The following is a 7,498-nucleotide window of genomic DNA, read 5'->3' as shown; positions in this document are numbered from 1 at the left end:
ATCAAGTAAGATAAGTGGAGGAAAAATTGGGAAGAGAAATGAGAATGATGCAAGAAAATCATGAAAAGTGAGTCAACAGCCTGCTAAAGGAGACCCAAAAAAATTCTGAAGAAAATAACACCTTAAAAAATAGACTAACTCAAATGGCAAAAGAGGTCCAAAAAGCCAATGAGGAGAAGAATGCCTTAAAAAAATGAATTAGCCAGATGGAAAAGGAATTTCAAAAGCTCACTGAAGAGAATAATTCCTTCAAAATTAGATTGGAGCAAATGGAAGCTAATGACTTTATGAGAAATCAAGATACTATAAAATAAATCCAAGATCCATTTTGAAGAGACAGGGGAGTGGGGATGGGGGGGAGGGCATGGCAGATCCTGGGGGCCTGGATCCAGTGGTGGCAGAGCCTGAGAAGCTAGTGGCCTGGGCCTCTGTGGCCAAAGCAACTGGAGGGGGGAGGGGTGCCCAGCGCTCATGGCAGGGGGGGGGGGCGCTGGTCTCGCCTTCATTGGATGTCTGGTTTCGTCTGTGAACATGTCCCGGCCCATCAGAAACAGAAAGGTGATGCAGATGAAGATTATGGAAGAGATTCAGCCCCTCCAGCTAAGAAAATCCATTCATCACCCCAAGAAGCTAAAAACAAGAGGCAGTCTGGGAAAAATTCACAGGAAGATAGTGAGGACTCTGAAGAAAAAGATGTGAAGAACAAGAAGGATGATTCACACTCACCAGAGGATAGTGAAGACGAAAAAGAAGATCACAAAAATGGTGCCAACGGCATCAGGCAGCATCCAAAGAAGCTTCCAAGCAGAGAGAGATGCTCATGGAAGATGTGGGCAGTGAAGAACAGGAAGAGGAAGAAAAGGCACCATTCCAGGAGAAAGATTCTGGCAGTGATGAAGACTTCCTAATGGAAGGTGATGGTGACAGTGATTATGGAAGTTCAAAAAAGAAAAACAAAAAGATTGTGAAGAAATCCAAGCCTGAAAGGAAAGAAAAGAAAATGCCCAAATCTAGGCTAAAGGCTACAGTGACACCAAGTCCAGTGAAAGACAAAGGAAAAGTGGACCATCCCACAGCATCAAAGGCATCAAAGGCATCAAAGGAAAAGCCTCCCCAAAGAAGAGGATGAGGAGGAGCCAGAAAGCCCCCCAGGAAAGAAAAAGTCTGCTAGCCCTCCACCAGAAAAATCTGGTGATGAAGGGTCTGAATATGAAGCCCAGTTTGAGGAATATTAAAAGTTGATGGTTTGGGGAGATTTTATTAAAAAAAAAAAAGAGAGGGGGAAAAAAAGGAAAATATGTTTAGGGGTAGATCATGGTTTTGGGTATGGCTTGACTCATAGGCTTTCAATGCTTTCCCCCTTTCCATCTCCGCCCCCCACTGGTGAGAAATAACAACATCTTCTCCTCTCCCCCTCCCCCATTTTTTTTAAAGAGAAAATTATGTTTGTTTATTGGCTACTCTCCCTCTCACAGTCTTCAGTAAAAGTCATGACAAAATATCCAATGAATTCACCACCTAACTTTAAAAAAAGAAAAATGAAAGAGTTATTACAGGTGAAACAATAAGATTTGGGGAAATCCTATTGGAATTTTAACTTTGCTAAAAGTTATCAAGGTGAACAGGAATCCAGAAAACAATAAGGATTCCAAATGGTCATTCCTTATTTACCTGAATCTAAAAAACGAAATCATTGTCAGCAAAAACAAAAATGTGTATATTTTTTAAAAAAAAATTTTAAATCATAAATCTAAACTTTCACTGACTAGGAAGGTGATAAATATGAAAACAACTTTAAATTTCCCGTTATTTCTAACACCATTTGGAAACAACCAGGCCACATGACTTTTTGGTGTGGGATTTTTTTTGTTGTTGCTATTGTTTTGTTTTATTCTATTTCACTCCTTGTCATCTCAAGGAGAATGGGAACAATAAGAAATCTTTTTCTCCTGCTAAGGTCTTCAGGGAATTAAATGATGAGCAGCCTAAAATTCAGGGGAGCAAGTACATCCAAATCTAAGTGACTTTGTTTCAGATCTGAATATCCATGGTTCATGTTTTCAAAATAAATATGTATCAGGGGTGGCCAGGTGGCTCAGTGAGTAAGAGCACAGTCTCCAATGTCGGGATGACCTAGGGATCAAATCCAGGCTCAGATACTTAGAACCACACCCAGAAATAACTGGCCGTGTAACCTTGAGCAAGTTACTTAACCCCGATTGCTTATTTAAATAAATAAATAAATGTGTATCTATTCTTTATCTTGGAATACATTTTACAAGGATCAAGAGGAATTTAGATTTTAACAGCAAGATTGCTGTACCACATCAAAGCGGGTTTCTTCTCAAACTGACAATGTTTAGGTTTTAAGCCAATAAAGAACCAGTTACCGTAAAACAAAAATAAATAAATAAATAAAACTGATCCAAACAAATGAAAGAATAGGAGGCAATATGAAATATCTCATAGGAAAAACCACTGACCTGGAAAATAGATCCAGGAGAGAGAATTTAAAAATGATTAGACTATCTGAAAGCCATGATCAAAAAAAGTACCTAGAAATCATCCTTCAAGAAATTCTCAAGGAGAATTGCCCTGATATTCTAGAACCAGAGGGCAAAATAGAAATTGAAAGAATTCACTGATCACCTCTTGAAAAAGATCCCAAGGTCACTTCCGGCCCGGGCCTCCCAGCTGGAAGTGGCTGTGGCGGGGGCAGTGTCTGAAACTGGGTGAGCAGTTGCCCTTCCAGAGCTTCCCAACAGCAGACTGAAACCAAGAAGGAAACCCAGGAATTTGAGTTGAGTGATTAGACCAGACACCCCCAGCTATGACCAGTTCCCCTGTCTCTAGAGTTGTCTACAATGGCAAAAGGAATAGTAGCCCCCGGTCTCCAAGCAACAGCATTGAAATCTTCACTCCAGCCCATGAGGAGAACGTTCACTTCATTTATGAAGCATGACAGTGTGTGGAACGAGACCTCCGGAACCAGATGTCTGGCAGCGAGCATGGCCTGGTGGAGGAGTATGTGGGAAAGGTCCCTAACCCCAGCCTGAAGACTTTCAAACCTTTTGACTTGAGTGACCTGAAACACCGGAACACACAAGATGCCAAGAAGTCCTAAGGGCAGTGGCCTGGTTGCTCCCTTCCTCCCCATGGCCTCTGGAAGATTGAAAGTTGCAGAATTTATGTTGGTTTTTCTCCCTCTCCTCTGGGCCCATCTCCCTGGCAGGGCAAGTAAAGAGCCATGCCTATGTTGGGCTGAGTACCTGCAAGGATGGACGTGATTGGCACTTAAGGCCCTGCCTCTTCTTTTCCTCCTTCCTTTTTCTTTAGGGAGGTTCCAAATTGTTACTGTAACTTGGGGCACTTGGCCCCTGTCACCACCCATCCTCTCTTCCTGTACTCTAAACCTATTAGTCTCTGGAGTTGCCTAGCTCTGTCTGCCTTCCAGGCAGCCTAGAGCCCTGATTTTCCCTCTTTGGCTTTTAGATGCAAAGGCAGCTGAGCATGGCAGCCCTCCCATCTCTCCCTATACTTCTGAGACAAGGTGGAAGGAACAAGGGACATATGGGGGGATCTGGGACCAGTGGGGGTTAGATCAAATTGGTTCTCTAAGGTGGTGAAGTTAAATAGTGGTAGCTCCATCTCCCTACAACCTGGTTCCACTGTAGACATCTGCTACTGCCTCCATCTTGGGCAAGCTGGGAAGTCTCCATTTTTCCTTTCCCATATGTCCAACTGAGGCCCTTTCCCTGTTTTCCAAACCCTATTGGCCCCAGCTCCCTCATGCCTGGGTAACACTCTAGGACCCATTCCCTACAGGGTTATCAGGCAACCATGCCAAGACTCTCCTAGACCAGTAGCCTCTCTCCCTTAGGAACCCCAAACCCTGAGGCTTAGTGGCTGCTATTGTTCCCTGGTTTATCCTATTCCCAGCTGGTAGTTTTACTGAGAGGGTTAACAGAAGTTCCCTTTTTTCTTTCTGTTACAGTTTGAGAGCTGAGTTGTTTTCCATTACTCTGTAGCCTGAGGAGCTGTAAATAAAGATGGGATTAGGCATTTGGAAAATAAAAAAGAAAAAGGTCCCAAAAAGAAAACTCTTAGGAATATCATAGCCAAATTCCAGAGTTCTCAGATCAAGGAGAAAATATTACAAGCTGTCAGGAAGAAACAATTTGAGCATCGTGGAAACAAAATCAGGATAACACAAGATCTAGCAGCTTCTACATTAAGAGATCAAAGGTCTTGGAATATGATATTCCAGAGGTCAAAGGAGCTAGGATTAAAACCAAGAATCACCTACCCAGAAAAACTGAGTAAAATGCTTCAGGGGAAAATATAGTCATTCAATAAAATAGAGGACTTTCAAGTATTCTTTTTTTTTTAAAGCAATTGGGGTTAAGGAACTTGCTCAAGGTTACATGGCCAGTTATTTTTGTGTGGGTGCTGAGTATCTGAGGCTGGAACCAATCCCAGGTCTCCCAGTGCTGGGGCCAGCACTCTTACTCACTGAGCCACCTGGCTGCCCCTAAATCCCTTCTTTTTCTTTTTTTTTAGAGGGCAGTTGGGGTTAAGTGACTTGCCCAAGGTCACACACTAGTTTTTGTGTTATGTGTCTAAGGCCAGATTTGAACGCAGGTCCTTCTGACTCCAGGGCCAGTGCTCTACTCACTGCGCCACTTAGCTGCCCAACTTTTCAAGTATTCTTGATGAAAAAACCAGAGCTGAACAGAAAATTTGACTTTCACATGCAAGAAGCAAGAGAAACATGAGAAGGTAAACAGGAAAAAGAAAAAGGAACTTATTAAAGTTGAACTATTTACATTCCTACATGGAAAAATGATAATTGTAACTCATGAGAATAAGGATAGTTGAAGGGAATATATATGTATATATATATATATATATATATATGTGTGTGTGTGTGTGTACACATACATATATATGTATAGGAGGGTGTATGTGTGTATAAATACATATGTGAGTGTGTGTATGTGTGCACATATGTACATAGAGAGCATAGGATCAGTTGAATAAGAAGGGATGATAAAAATAAAATTAAGAGTCTGAAAGTATTATAATGGGAGAAGGAAAAAGGGAGAGATAGAATAGGGTAAATTATCTCATATAAAAGAGGCAAGAGAAAACTGTTACAATGGAGAGGAAGAGCAGGAAGGTGAAAGGGAATGGGTCAACCTTACTCTCATTGAATCTGACTTAAGGAAGGAATAACATACACACTCAATTGGGTATTTTACCCTACAGGAAAGTAGGGGGGAAGAGGATAAGAGTGGGGATGATAGAAGGGAGGGCAGATTGGGGGAGAGGGTAGTTAGAAGCACACACTTGTAAAAAGGGAGAGGGTCAAAGGAGAAAATAGATTAAGTGGGGGGCAGGATAGGATGGAGGAAAATACAGTTAGTCTTTCAAATATAACTACTATGGAAACATTTTGCATAACTACACATGTACAACCTATATGGAATTGCTTGTCTTCCCGGTGGGGGTGAGGAGGGAAGAAGGGAAAGCCTCTGGAATTCAAAGTTTTAAAAACAAATGTTAAAAGAAAAACTGTTTTTTACATGCAACTGGGAAATAAGATATACAGGCCCTGGGGTATAGAAATCCATATTGACCTACTAGAAAGTTGTGGGGAGGATATAAGAGAGAGCAGATCAGGGGAAGGGGTATTCAGTAGGATCACTGTCTTGGGGGGGGTAGGGGAAAGATGGGGAGAAAATTTGTAACTCAAAATCTTGTGGAAATTAATGCTGCAAACTAAAAATAAATAAATAAATAAATGAAAATTAAAAAAAAAAGCACAGAAGTCTCAGGCAGTATAGGTTCATATCTCTTTCACATTGCCTATATTCTAGTCTTCACTTAGTTATTCCTCCAGAAATCTTCTCCTCTCCTCTCTATATGTGGAAAGAAAGTGAAGTAATTTCAAAGCACCAAGACCCAAAATGTAGCACCACTAAAAGTTATCTGAGAGATCTGGATGCCTACCAGCTACAGCAGACCAGGTTAAAGAAAGGTAGGAGGAGGACAAGGTAGGAAATCTCCTAGTCATAAAATCTTCATGTAGAGGGGATCACTTTGGGTTATGACAAATCATATAACCCCATAGCCAGCACTCAGTGCTGAATTTCTTTGGAAGCAAAGCTATAGGTGAAAATCAAACATATGGTATGAGGACTTCATTTAGGTGTCAAGGGTCTCTCTAGATCTCATGGCAACCACAGAAACAGACAAATGCAGGAAACATTACTGACCACAGCCCTATAATGACTTCCCTCAGAACTCAGGGGTTTGGAAAACATATGGGCGAATTCATTTTCTTGTCCTTTAAAATGAATATTCTTTGATTAGGGCTCTCAGAAGTTTGGTTAAGAAGAGGAAGAAAATTTATTTAAAAAAAATTTTTTTTAAAGCAATTGGGGTTAAGTAACTTGCTCAAGGTTACACGGCCAGTTCTTTCTGGGTGTGGTGCTAAGTGTCTGAGCCCAGATTCGATCCCAGGTCATCCCGACTCTGGGGCCGGTACTCTTACTCACTGTGCTACCTGGCACCCCAAGAAAATTTATTAAGAGACTTCATAATTACTAGAGGCAAAACAGATTCTCGATTTGAAGGAAATTCAAAGAATACAGGCAGTCACAAGATTATAAAAGGTCTGTGTTCCAAGAGCTCATTTATTAAGCCATTATATACAACTTAGAATGCATTTTTTTTTTCAAAGAAACAAAATTATAAGTAGGAATTAGATCCCCAGGCTGGTCCTTTCAACCCTACTCCAGTCCATCCCCCACTCAGCTGTCAAAGTTCTCTTCTAAAGTCCAGGTCTGAACATATCATGTCTGTATTCAAGTAAACTTTTGGGGCTCCTTATCATCTGTTGCGGGCGATTACCCTTACAACAGATCTAGACGACTAGCCCTACGGCCCTCTTACTTACCCATCCCGGGTCTTCGGTCGTCACCGGCCCCTCACGGGGAAAAAACACCAGACAGAAGGCGGAGGAGTGAAGCGGGGTGGTTTATTCTTCAGCGGTTACATGGCGGAGAGAGAGAGAGAGCCCTCTCACACAAGAAAATATATAGCGAGTCCGAGCCAATCAGATCGCAGTCTTACATTTATAGCCTTATATGGTGATCACCCCATGGCCTTATATGGAGATCACCCCATCAAGCTTATACATATTCATTTAAAGCAACCATGGCACCGCCCATAAACCCCTCCCCCTCCCCCATCAATCATCGCCAGGATCAATAAGAAAATTCTGTTTGGCATTCAAAACCCTTAATAAACTTGTCTTCTTCCCCTTCTTTCCAGTCTTCTTAAATCTTTTAAGCAGCACCACACCCCTCCCCATACTCTGTGATCCAGTGACATTGACCTTCTAGCTATTCCTCAAACCAGACACTCCATCTCTCTACAACACCATGCATTTTCCCTGGCTAACCCCCATGCCTAGAAAGCTCTTCCTCCCCAG

General features: G+C 41.8%; 2 pseudogenes; both read left to right on the top strand.

Moving 5' to 3' along the window:
• The first annotated feature begins 509 nt into the window (after nucleotides 1-509).
• LOC138153322 (nuclear ubiquitous casein and cyclin-dependent kinase substrate 1 pseudogene) lies at nucleotides 510-1,284 on the top strand (annotated as a pseudogene).
• Nucleotides 1,285-2,671: 1,387 nt separating this feature from the next.
• On the top strand, nucleotides 2,672-4,084 carry LOC138153813 (mapk-regulated corepressor-interacting protein 1-like; annotated as a pseudogene).
• The last annotated feature ends 3,414 nt before the right edge of the window (nucleotides 4,085-7,498 follow it).

The sequence above is a fragment of the Petaurus breviceps genome, unplaced genomic scaffold, assembly GCF_028583685.1.
Source record: "Petaurus breviceps papuanus isolate PSGF00001 unplaced genomic scaffold, PetGlider_PUasm1.0 151, whole genome shotgun sequence".
In the NCBI taxonomy this organism is placed as follows: Eukaryota; Metazoa; Chordata; class Mammalia; order Diprotodontia; family Petauridae; genus Petaurus; species Petaurus breviceps.
This window is presented reverse-complemented; position numbering and strand designations above follow the sequence as displayed.